The 13,498-nt window shown below is 36.7% G+C and overlaps 1 protein-coding gene across 1 annotated transcript in view; it reads left to right on the forward strand.

The window, feature by feature from the left end:
* Positions 1 to 382: 382 nt before the first annotated feature.
* GRB14 (growth factor receptor bound protein 14) overlaps positions 383 to 13,498 on the forward strand; it is a 100,693-nt gene continuing 87,577 nt past the window's right edge. The window contains exon 1 of the mRNA XM_027637067.1: positions 383 to 601. The gene's annotated coding sequence lies outside the window, so the exon portion shown is untranslated. The remainder of the gene's footprint in view (positions 602 to 13,498) is intronic.

Consider the following 13,498-nt stretch of genomic DNA (forward strand, 5'->3'; position numbering starts at 1 on the left):
TTGTCAGTCACTTTGACTCCTGATTCTGGTGAAAAAAGTTTCCATTTGTTTAAAATACTGTTCTGATGTATTTGGGAAGTTTTACTGAGAAGTTACATGCATCCACTGTTGTAATATGTGTACACAGGGATTGGCATAAACACAGGGACAACAAAATATTTACTAATGTCCTTAGAAGCCAATATAAATATATCTGTGTTCTTGCTCTGCAAAGACTTACGCATGTTCAGACAACTTTATATTCAGAGTTGAATACTTGGATTGCTTTCAAGTAATGCTAGGCGCTGTATGTTAATATATTCAGCCTACTGATTAAGTAAAATAACTGCACAAAAAAGCGCTAATTGCTGGAACCAGGAAATATGATGGTATTAGTATCTTAGTGTTTCATGTGTTGTGGTTGGACATTGCAATTTTAACAGCAGTTGTTAGAATTATCACTTGATATTATGTATTCTATTGCAATAGGAGAAAAAAGAAAGATGACAGTATTTTGGAGATCCCATCAATTCCAAATCCTTTTCCTGAGCTGTGTTGCTCGCCGTTTGCATCAGTTTTGTCAGCCAGTCTGTTGCCCAAGGCAACTTCAAGAAAAAAGCAGGTAAGATGTATAAATTATTATTTGACAATTTGTAAAGTGTTTTAGTGAAAGTCTGAAGAAAAGCTCGGTTACCTATTAAGTTATTTTTCTATTAGAGGTGTTTCATATTTCTGTTAATTTGGTGAAATTTTCTCTGTAGGTCATTGATGATTGTAGAAAGTAAGGTTTTGGAATCTGTGACTTAAGACATGACTGTTCTTTCACAGAGTCTATGTGTGACTCTGCAGATTTTTCAGTTAAAGTGGAACCAGGGGCAGGCAGGCAATACTTTATATCCTTAAATGGAGAGTTAATTTCTTTCTTCCCTTCCTCTCCACCTCCAATTACTGTCATCAGTGTTATAGAACAGAGGGTTTTAACAGTCACTGAACAGCTTGTCTGATGGTCTAATTTTGCTAGGATAATGGAATAAAACCTGAATTGGTGGAGAAGGAGCAAATGCTGTGTACCTGGCTATTTTTTTATATCATCTGCATCTATTGTGTATGTCTGATTTATTCCATAAATACCTTAAACTGAATGCCAAGGGAAGATCTGAGTGGGTAGACAGACCTGGCAGTGCTCTGGCAATAGTGTTCACACAACAGTGTATTTGTTATCCTGAACAGGGGTAGAGGAGGAAGAATTTCCAGTTAATGGAAATTATTGATGTTGAAGATCTGTTTCACTCTTTGAAAACTTGCTTGTCTTATTTCTCTTTTCTCATCTTGAGACTGGAAAGAGTTCTGGCAAGGAACATCTGTGGGATTAAGAGTACTACCTCCACATTCTCTTTTTTTGGTGGTCTGCAGTCTTAAACTGCTATCTTAACAGTTTTAGGGATGATACTGGAGGTCTAAGAACTTATACTGCTGCTGGTTATTCAGGTTTTAGATTTACATGAAGAAATTTTCTGGAAGTTGAAGTTTCTTGTAGTTGTATTAACTTTTCTGAAGCTGACAAGTCATGGCTGTTTCTGTGCACGTGCTGGACAACTTTGCTAGTGAAGTTGTGGCACCTTAAGGAGGAGCTTTCTCCCCTGTGCTCCAGTGAAAAACATAGATGTGTCTGCTAAACTGCTGTAATTCTATCTTGCCATTTTTTGTATGTTCTCTAAAAATAGCTATGGTGTCTTTCTGGACTACTTTTATTGCTTTTAGTTCTTTTCCTACAATAGAAATACTAATCTGAAGCATTTCTGGTCAGTGTGAATGTGAACATTGCTAAGGCAGTGGGGTAAAATTGTGCTAGTTTCATGCTAGGGCAAGGTGGAAGCATTGACTGTCTTGCAGAGACAGGAAAAACACTGAATTGGTAACATTATTTTTCAGAACAAAAGGACTAGAAGTCACATTTAAAAAAAGTAGTTTAAATTAGTCATGTTGCAGGCTTAAATTGCAGTCATTGTGGTAATCTTTGTACTTGAAATAGGAGGTAGATTTTCTAAGCAAGATTTAACACACAAAGGTCAACTATCTGCTTTTGTGGCCAGTCATGTTTACCATTACTGACTGGCTTGATCAGTTAAGCCATCTAAGTGTTAGCTTCAGTCTCTCAGAAGCTGAAGTTCATAGGTTCACTAACTGTACTTCTGCTTCTTCATAAAGGTTCTTGTCATACTTTTTTGTGATGATTCCTGCTCACAATCCTTCCATTTCTCCTGGTTTTCCATTTAGGAATGTAGTGTTTTCTCTGGTAAAAGCAGGATCAAGATCAACTGGTTTCCTGAGGGAAGTGAGCTAACATAATGCTGGTGTCTGTGGAGGCCCTGACCCATTTTTCAGCTACCAGAAAAATGGAGAGAAGTCTTCCTGTTATTTTTCTGAAGGCATTTTAACAAGACCATAGTTTCTGTCCAAAAGTCTTTCACCTGGGTGTCTGTTTATGGCTACTGCAGGAGAAATGGTACTTGGCTAAGGAGACCATTTGTCACACTCAGCATGACTGTTCCTATGTTCTTCATCTCAAGTTATAAAAGGTTAAGGCCAAATAGCAACTGTCAGGTTAAACTTTTACCTTTGAAAGTCAGGTTGAAGTCTTCTAATAGGCTAATGAAATTACTCAGGTTTAAAAAAGAAAGAGAACGCTAAGCAGGTGTGTGAAGAGAAGTGAACTGGCTGTGATTTTGACTTCCCACAAGTGGCTTTGGAGACTGTACTTGAAAATGTTGTGTTTTCCATCCTGTATTCTTATTTTGTCAACTTTGTAGGAGCGCTGTGTGCAACTACATTATCCATATACAAAAATTTCATAGAATACAGCCTCTAAGGTCATGAATATTAGTGTTACTGTCTGATAGTTTCCTAACTCTTAAGAGAAACCAGCTACTCTTAAGCATTTTTTTTTTGTGTGTATAGTGTTGAAAGCTGCCAGAATTTTTTCTGTTGCCTTTCTGATGATCTACATATGTTTTCAGTGATTCTTCTTTTAGATTGCTTGATTTTTTTTTTTATTGTTTCTTTTTCTGCTTTGCTTTTAATTTCAAGCATGGTAAAGATAAATTGCAGAGTGAATTTCTACTTATGTCTTGAAGGTAACTATTCTCAAATTGGGTGTTTCTAAAAGAAAAAGCCTCTTCTGTCTTGCTTTGCTCTCCAGAAAAAAAATTCTACTTCTAGAGAAGAAAGAAGTTGTCACTAATATCTACTCTCTTATTCATAGCACCTGTTACATCTGAAATCTTTCTACTTCTAAATAGACTAATAGACTTCTAAATAACGTTATTTTGAATTCTTGTTTTTCTAAGCTGAAATGCTTACTGTCTTCTGATGATCTTTTATCATAAGCCTCTCAAAATGTTGAACATGCTGCTTGAACAGCATGTTTGTTGGACTGACTCACTGAAAATAAGTTTATAAAAACAAAAAGGTAAGAACCACTTAGCAGAACAGTGAGTTGCCTCTGTGCTTTGGAAGTAGGATGGCTGTGTCTCTGAACTGTGTTTGGTCTGCCTCATCAACACAGCTACCCATCTCTTTCCCTCTTGCACTTTGGAAGAGTATTACATCTTAGAATCAAAGAATCGTGGAGTCATTAAGGTTTGAAAAGACCTCCAAGATCATTGAGTTCAACCTTCGACTGAACACCACCACGCCCAACTAAACCACAGCACTAAGTGCCACATCTAGCTGCTTCTTGAACAGTGCCGAGGTGGTGACTCCACCACCTTCCTGGGCAGCCTGTTCCAGTGCTTAACCACCCTTTCACTGAAGAAGTTTCGAAAAGCTGGTAGCCCATGGCTTGGACAGGTGTGCTCTTCCCTGGGTTAAGAACTGGCTGAATGGCTGGGCCCAGAGTGTAGTGGTGAATGGTGCTGCATTCAGGTGGCATCTGGTCAATAGTGGTGTCCCCCAGGGTTCAGTGTTGGGCCCAGTCCTGTTTAATGTCTTTACTGATGATCTGAATGAGGGGATGGAGTGTACCACTAGCAAATTTGCAGGCAACACCAAGTTAGGTTGGTGTGTTGACCTGTAAGAATGCCCTGCAGAGGGACCTGAGACAGGCTGGATTGATGCTCTGAGACCAAGAGCATGAGGTTCAACATGACCAAGTGCCAAGTCCTACGTTTTGGTCACATTAACCCCATACAGCACTTACAGGCAGGGGGAAAGAATGTCTGGAAAGTGGCTCAGTGGAAAAGGATCTGGGGGTCCTGGTTGACAGCAGCTGAATGTGAGCCAACCTGTGCCCAGGTGACCAAGAAGGCCAAAGGCATCCTGGCTTGTATCAAGAATAGTGTAGCCAGCAGGACCAGGGAAATGATCATACCCCCCTGTACTCGGCACTGGGGAGGCCACACCTTGAGTCCTGTGTCCAGTTCTGGGCCCCTCACATTAAAATGACCTGGAGATACTGAAGGGTATCCAGTGAAGGACAACAAGACTCGTGAAAGGTGTAGAAAACATGTCATATGAGGAACAGCTGAGGAAGACACATTTGTTTAGTCTAGAGAAGAGGAGGCTCAGGAGGCACCTCAGGAAAGGAGGCTGTAGTGAGATGGGGGCAGGGCTCTTTTAGTGTGCCTGCAGTGAGAGGACTAGAGGAAATGACCTTAAGCTGAGACAGGGGAGATTCAGATTAGATATTAGAAAAAACGTTTTCACTGTTTGGGTGATCTGGCATTGAAATAGGTTGCCCAAGGAGGTGATTAAAAGGCTTCTGCATTTGTATCTGCGTGATACAGTTTAGTGGTTTAGGGGTCACAGTGGTAGTACTGGGTTGATAGTTGGACTTGATCTCTTTCAACCTTGATAATTCTATAATTCTATGAAGCTTGTTCAAATAAGCTGAATTTTTTGTTTCAGGGTGGAAGACTTATCTGAACAGGCCAAATCCCCAGCTTTTCCATGTCCAGCACAGTATGGTCAGCTTGGTGGATGGTGGGAAATGTTGCCTTCCTTTGGGGAATCAAGCATTTGCTGTTATTAGGTGGAGTTTGTGAACTTGTATGAAAAATCTAATTGTGTATCAGAACCTATGTTCTCTAAGAAGTGGCAAAAATATAAAGCACTTTGTACTTTTGTCCCTAATTATGATCAAAATAGATATTAATAGGGAAAAATATTAACTGTAAGAAAACTTGTTCTGTTCTTTAGTATGCTTTTGGTTGTCTTTGGTCAAATGAACTAAGAAGAGATTACTGTAGTTTTATGAAAGCTTAGTTTTTAAGGCTTTCTGAAAACAAAACCTGAATCATTTGCACTGCAGTGACAGTTCTTGCCCTGCTCAAGGATAAGCCAAAAAGTGTTTCATGACAAAAGTAGTTCAAGGTAATTAGTGCCTTGTTTCTTTAAATTAAATTAGAAGTGCAAAAATAAAACTCAAGTAAATCTCAAGGTGAAGAACACTCAAATCTTTGAAATTTTACCTTGCTGCCTTTGTCTTTTTCGATGTTCTAAACAGGTAGATATTTTTATCATGTCGAATCCAAATATACTCCCACAATGTTCTTTCCAGGAAATCAGTTGTATAGGGACCTCAAATACACATGACTGTAGTGGAACGTCACTTAGCTTTTTGTATTAACAAAGATTTTCATGTAAAGCTTTTTGACAAAGAAGAGCTAAAAGGAATTTTATGTCAAAGAGATGTTTATTTGAATGTGTGCTATTCTAAGTTTATGAGTAATATTGAGCATTGACTGTTGTAATTGGAGTACCATTAGGTTTTTTGCACCTATAATTCAGGGTCTTTTAAGGAACCTGCTTGAAGCCTCATTCTTCAAAACTTTGCATATAATTCTGTTAGCAAACATAAATGTCTAAGCCTTTGGTTCTTAGACCTTTTCATGATGGATTTTTTGGCTGATGTATTTGTTTTCTCGACTTTTAAACAATGTGAAAACAAAAGGGGTTTTTATTGAAATGTAATAACGCATGAATTTCCAAGTAATTTCTGAGGGTTGAGACATCATTTCCAACCAAAAGATGCATTACTTAAATTTACTCTGTAATTCCAGTCTGTCTGTTTCTTACCAGATTTCCTTCCAAGTTGGAGAGCATTGCACATAGCCTCCTTTATCAGTTCTCAAGTCTTTTTGCTTTTCAGCCTCTAAACATACATCAGTTTTTCCTATGTCTTCCCCTTAAATTACATAAAAAAGAGTTTGAAAGTCAGAAGGAAAGGGAAAAAGTCTTTCCAACTGGTTTACAGATTAGCAGTAGAAACATTCTGTACAGAACCAACTCAAAGAGCTCAAGGTTTTTAAATGAAGTCTCCAATATACGGATTGCAAAAAGGATTCAGTTGGATTCCCTTTAGTGGTGTCTCATCTGGCGGTCTGCTCCAGTTTCTGTGTTCTGTTCTTCATTTACATGGTTGTACCTCCCCACCAAGGAAAGATTTATTGATATTACAGTAGATTAAAATTATTTAGAGCCCCATTAAAACTTGCTATCTTAATGAATGTACCTTTGTACTTTGACCAGTCATCTTAACATTGTGACAGAAAGTCACTTGTCTGTACAGGTAAAAATCAGAAGGCAAGGTTGAACAATTTCTCATTTTAGCAATCAGGAATATTGCCTGGTTTATACTGGATGTGCCTTAGCACAGTCTGTCTGATCCATCAGCCTGAGGAAACTTCAGAATAATCATTTGTTTGTTTGTTTTCTTTTCTTTTTGTATTTTACTTTATCTACTTTACATTGGTTCATTTGTTAGTATATCTTTTTTTTAGAGATGAGAAATTATTTGCTTTCTGTCATGTATATAGAATAGTATTGCATATTTCTGATTGATAAAACAATTTTATATTCTTTATACATGTGTATTTTCTTGTATCTATTTACAATAGATAACTGAGGACTTCCTTGTTCTTTCACATGAAATTCCAGAGCCACTAGTACAGTATTGTTGTTCCCCCAGAATTTTTGCTTCATGATCTTTTTAACTCTTTGTAGTGGTAATCTTTATGCTGTGCCAATGTAATTCAGAGATCAAGCTAGAGTTGTAATGAAAACTGGACCAAATGCATATATAATTGTTTCCCTTTTGTAAGAAAAAGTATAGAAACTGACAATAAACCTCAGATCTCTCACCCTTCTTACCACACTGTGTAATAGAGGACAGTGGGTATCTGTGTCTTAGCATCTGCAGACCACTTAGATGAGTATCTTCAGGATAATGGTTTTCAGTTTGGTGCTTGTATGGCAGCAACTGCGATGGCCAGGCAGTGGAAAGGCATCCTGTTATGGACAATTGATGTTCATTCTTTTTGTGTGTCTGCAGAGGCAGGAACTGATACATCTTCCAGTTGAGGATTTTAGAGCTTGGGGTTTCCAGACTTTTCTAGCAGTTGATTATTCCTGTTAACAAGGTGGCATATATCTTTAGCAAGTGGTGAAATGCTGCAATGATAAGTGGGAGATAACAGTTGCCCAATGGCCATATTCTCCCTGTCTTCAACACACTTAAAGTTGCTATTTCTGAGGGCACTCACACTTTTATGACTGCCTTTAATTTATGAATAAAGGGAAACCTTCAAGACAGTGTACTTAATCGTGTCTCTCATGATAGAGTCCTGATGGGAGTCACCTCAAATGGGAAGATTTTTAAAAAAAGCTAATCAGGCCACAGAAATTTTTTCAAGAAGGGCAGCTGTGAGAGGAGGAATTAAGAGGGAGAAGAAATTAGACCTCTGCTCTAGTAACAATGTGAACTTTCTTTTTTCCCGTTTCAGTCACAGAACATTCATTTGCAGCTAATCAGCTCATATTTTAGCCCAATAGTGTACATGATATTTAATACTTAAGTCTCAAGAGAGAAATGTATATCGGTTATCTTAGAGGTGTGCCTGTGCTTCTAATTAGGGTACTGATGAATTGTTCCTGTCTATTTCTGATATGTATGCATGTACTGCATACTGGTATGTCTATCTTTTTGCTTCTTAATTTGATATTATATCCACAGGAAAACAAGATACACTAGATTGCCTTGTGATCAGAATGGGATTTTTCAATTACTGCATTCTTAGGCTATAAATAGCTTTTTTATATTAGTTATGTTATGATAACTCCTGTTACTGATTACATTAAGACTTGGCGTTTATGAACAGCTGCAAGCTCTTGATAATGGCACAGAAATGGTATCAGCTGTTGAGAAACAGGCTGGAAGTTTGCAAGAATTTATTCTCATAATCACTAGAATTTACTGCTATGTAGTGAGAGGGAAGTCCATGTAATAGAAGAGTTTTCTTATATAACTCGGCTGACAGAACTTTATCAGTGTGCTTTTCTATTTGGCTTGAACCTATTGATTGCAAAAATAGGCAGCTGAAAAGCTTTGCAAGGAGCACGTGTAACAATGTTTTAAGATTCCACAAGTTTGTGAGGAGAACTGGTGAGGATGGAAAAACTGCATTCTGTTCTTTGATCTCCAAAATTTAGAGCTACGTTAAAGAGCAATGTTCAGATTTTTGCCATTGTTCTTGCAATGTGAACCCTTTCATTTTGGTAAGCAGACAGGATCTGCCCAATTTCTGCCTAATAAAATAATTTCTCATTAGGGCGAAAGGACAAGTGTCCATATCTTTTCATACTTTAACTTAGTTCCTGTACTGTATTTTGGCACATAATACTTATATCTATTTGTTCTCATTAAGTTGTATTTTAAAGTTATTATCTTCTTTGAAAATTTCTCAAAGTATGGGTCTTTGGAACAGCTGAATGATGAAGTCGTCATGGTTAGATGTTATTTTTCTTCTGGGGTGGAGACTTCTCAAATCCTAAATGAGTTTATTAAACAAACTATTCATCTTTTCAAGCCCAAAGGAGTGGAATTTGTAGGATAACTGCAAGGAAGCAATGTGTAACTTAGTGGAGAGGAAAGGACTGAGTAGGTCTAGACTTTTTTTATACAGTTATTGTGGAGAAGTGATGAAAAAATACTCTCAGTCATTGTGTTGGGGGCTTATACATTCATATAAAACCTTATATGAATCTCTTAGTGTTTTCCTAAACTATTCCAGCAGCATTACAATTTTGAAGTAGGGATTATACTTGAAAATCATGACCTGGGAAAGAATGCATAAATACTCCTCTAAATAAGATATAAGAGAATACATGCTTTATGACTCCAGGATAGAAAATGCATTATTACCAAGTCAGTCCAAGCAGTCACAATGTGCAATGAGGAAAGTACATGGTTTGTGGCGTTCTGTACTTGCTTGACTGAGTGCTGTTGGATGATTTCTGTGTAACAGAAATACGAACATGAGAAAGGCTTCTCTTTCTCAAATAAAACTAGTTCTTTCAGAAGACAAACATATGGAGACAGTAAAACTGAAACCAGTGATTCAGCTGTGGCACTGATAATCTGTTTTATGTGTCTTTGTCCCTTCACTGTCTTTCTGCAACCTCTGTTTCTCTTTGCTTTGGTTCTATATGTGTTACTAAACACATTTTCCTGTGAAAAACTGACCCTTGACAAATTATTTTCCAATACAACCAGCCTGTGATCTTGACTGCCAGAAAATACAGTCGCTGACAATTTTTATCCAAGAATCTTATTTTAAGTATGTTTAAGGATCAGTTTGACTCAGTTTTATCCATAGCTATAACCAGGGGGAAGAAGAAAGCTGACACATGGGTTAGTACTTGAAAGATTGCATTAAAATTAAGGAGTTCCTAGTTCATGTGGTACATGTTTCCTGGCCAGCAAGAGGACAGTGATCTGCTGAGAACTAAAAATGGCATATTTCGGGATGGCTTTTCAGTGCAGGGTTTGAGATCCAGAGTTATCTTGCTTTGCCCTTAAACTGCTCCTTCATGGTGTGTGTGCAAAGGCTAGAAGAGGGAGAACTAAAACTATGAATTGTGCTTGTTCTTTTTCTGTGGTGCAGCAGTCTCTTAAATTAGAAGCATTTAATAGGTGGATAATTGTATGAATAGACAGGAGAGATCACAATGGCTCAAACTTCCTTGCGAAGTTCCTAGGTACCTTATATCTATGTTGCTTTACAGTTAATACAGTCTGTGCAACCGTATCTGCATATCTTGACCCTCTAAGAGGGTGTGCTGTGTGTTCTGTTTGAAGACTAAGATCTTGCTATGTTTCTTTGTGTAAGGGACTAAAGGAGCAGAAAGACAACGACTTGCTCAATCACTTTGAAACCTTTCTTTTGTAGAGTGATTTTAAAGAAACTGGTTATTTGTCAAGCACATGGAAATGTAACCTATGTAAAAATACCCTGTACGTGTTTCTACGGTCACACAATAACTGACTCTTCTAGCAAAAAGACAAAGAGACTGTCTGTGCCAGGCAGACAGGAGCACTCTCTCAAGGAAGTGCAGGTAGCACCACAAATAACTTACCTGATTGATACTGGTCTTGTAATAAACTTATGCCTTAGCTTAAAGAAAAAAACACATACAAAAAATGGCATCAAAGTTTTTATAAACCTTAATGGAATTATATTATCTAGAATTTGGTGTTTTCATCAGCAAAAGCTGAGTCTGATTTGCTCTTGTTACTTATAAATGCTCACATTCCTGCATTATATCTGGCAGAGCTAGGAATAGATCAGCTCTTGTGACTCCATAGTCAGTGCCTTAAGGACATCACTGACCTTCCTCTACTGACAGGGTATCTCTATTCCATATGTTGTTATAAAACCCTTACTTGGAGCTACTAATTTACTAAGGACATTTCAATTCTTGCCCACTTCATTTGGTCTTGCTTTCTTAAGTGGCAAGAAGTAGAAGTGGTTTATATTTTGAAGTATCTAAAAAGTATCTGCACAATGTTTTCACAACTGTATCTGGTAGCTTAGTGACAAAAATAGGAGTGAAAAGCTGCATAAACATAGTCATTTTACAGAGCTCTCAAGCAAGTGAGCTGGATCTGATTTCCTTCCTGTCCACCAGCACCAACAAAATTCTTTGCAAACCTGCCATGGACAAGTCAAATCTTTTATCTGTAGGGGAAAAAAAAAAAGTGGTTATATATGTTTCCCTGAAGGCATAATTGGCTTTCAAAGCCTTTCTGTATCTCACATTTATCAACAAAACTCCTCTTGACTTTCACATGGTGAAGTGGTTCTGCAAGGCTTGTGCTTAGAAATTGAGATGTATTTTATTAAATTTATTTTATTAAATGGGTGTTTGTGAAATTTAAGAAAAGAAAGTATTTCTTAATGTTATTTTTAGTGCTCTTAGGTGCAACTGATGTTTACTTTCATTAGCATAGATAAATTACTGTAATATTTTTATTTAAAATCTAATAATTATTTGAATACTGGACTTCTATTACCAAGTCAAATACAACACTTAAGTTTTTGCTTACTTTCTGAATAGGTCTGGTCTTTATATCTGATTGGAAAAGGTAAAATACAGATAATTTCACTGAGGAAAATAAACCTTTGCTTCACCTTGCAGACAAATAGGTCAATTTTATTTCAAGAGCCTTTAGTACCCAGGGATAAGGAAAAATGGCTTGGGTTATTTTTGTTTCTTTCCCAATAAAGTCAGTAATATGGTGCTCCAAGTTTTGCAGCTACTATTTCCCAAATGTTTTTTCATAAGATCCAAAGAAAAAAGATTGTAGAGGGAGGTTTTTTTTCCTGTTGCTGCAAACATATGCATGTTTAATATTCCTATGAGTAAAATGCCTCCAGGATCAGGCTCTGATACCACAAGTTATTTTCTAAATCTTACAGCAAAATTTTGGAGCTATATTATAGAATTTTGAAAACGTGCTCCCATAGGAAATAAAAACTGTGTGCCTGAAAGGTAAAAACCTAATTGCAAATACTTGACATTTATCATAACTATAGTAGAAAAGGTTGTTAATTCCAAATGTTACAGAATTAACACTTTAAACTTGATCTCAGGAATATTTTTTATTTTCTCAAAAGAGTCGTAAGAATTTTGGACTGGAGTTTAAGAGAGAAAAATAAAAATCAATAACTACCTTAAACCTAGAAGGTTAGTTGCTATGGATCTGTTACTGCTATAGACTGAATGTAAAATGAGTCAAAGTTAAACCTGGACTTTTATTATTGAAGCAAGGAAATGGGTAGTATCTGCTGTATTTTACCTTTTTTCATAGCTTTATTAAAAGCTCTTGTTTTAAAGCTAACTGAACAAGGATCAAATGTCTGTCTCCAAAGAAATTCTCTTTGTGACTTGGCATTGGTTTCTTATCAGTTTTTTTCCATATTGTGTGTCTCAATCAAGAACAGGTTTTGAAAGTTTAGGAAAATATTTGTCTTTGCTTCCTATTGCTTGGCAGTATTTTATTACTATTTGAGAGCTGCTGGTAAAATGCCACTGCAATGCAGGTTATGGTATTCACTCCTCTTGTTCATCGACAGAACTTACCTAAGCCCTGCTGATTTTAGGATTTCAGGAAGGTGATTTAGATGCTTTGAATCCATAGATTCTGAAGTATCTTGTTAGTGCTAGTGACTTGTTATGTTTTTGCCATTTAGAAGACTTACAAAACAGAAAACTAGATGCAATCAAATTGTTTATTTTTAATTTGCCAGTATGTAGTTTCTTATGTCTTGGAGATGAGATTCTTTTCTAGATATTTTGGGGCTACTAAAGAGTGTGCTGATTTCCAGTTACTGAGGGAAAAATATTATAAATATGATCTAGTGAAATTAGCATGGATTACCAAGTCAGTTCTGAATAATTATAGGACATATACGTCAGATATGTGCTCAGTAATATACTTGCAGTGACTGCCTATGAAGCTACAGTAGCCTGCACATGTGATACATTATTGTTTGAGATGCTATGAATACTTGGTACAAATATTTTTTTCAGAATGTCTGCAGTATTCAGGTACAGGGAACACTGTTTCTGATGAGAACTGCTTGTTCAAGAGTTATAAAAGAAATATCCAATATTAACAGTTCTAACATCTGTTTAATAATTTGTTTTACAACAGGATTACTGCTTTGTCATGCTGCATAAAAGCAGAAAACTGTTTTTCTGCTATTAAGCACATTATGAGACCTTTAAAAAAAGACTATAGCTTGACTTATCATGTAAGCAATGCAAAATGTTACCCTCTTTGACCAAGAAGGAAAGAAAAAACCCTGACTTCCTTAGTCAAACCATGTAATGTAAACAGATTTGTTATGCAGATATTTGATACATAAAGTAATTATGTGAGTGGAGGTGATCAAAAACTTGAGTTCATAAAGCAGCCTTCATTTCACTCACTTGTAACATTTTATGTGCCATATTTTCAGGCCTTGGTTGCATTGCAAAAGTAGAAATTGCATTACTTAGAGGGGTGTTTTGCTGAATTCCATGGATTCTCTGCATCTATTCTTATTCTCAGTTACTTTCCTGAAACCTTAAGATCAGGAGTACTGAAGTATGTTTTGTTTGCTGGAAAAAGTCAGGAAAAAAACCCTGAGACTGTAACCACTCAGTGTGAAGTGCTAGAATGCAATCTTTAACGATT

Source organism: Corapipo altera, unplaced genomic scaffold, assembly GCF_003945725.1.
Source record: "Corapipo altera isolate COAL_440 unplaced genomic scaffold, ASM394572v1 45, whole genome shotgun sequence".
In the NCBI taxonomy this organism is placed as follows: Eukaryota; Metazoa; Chordata; class Aves; order Passeriformes; family Pipridae; genus Corapipo; species Corapipo altera.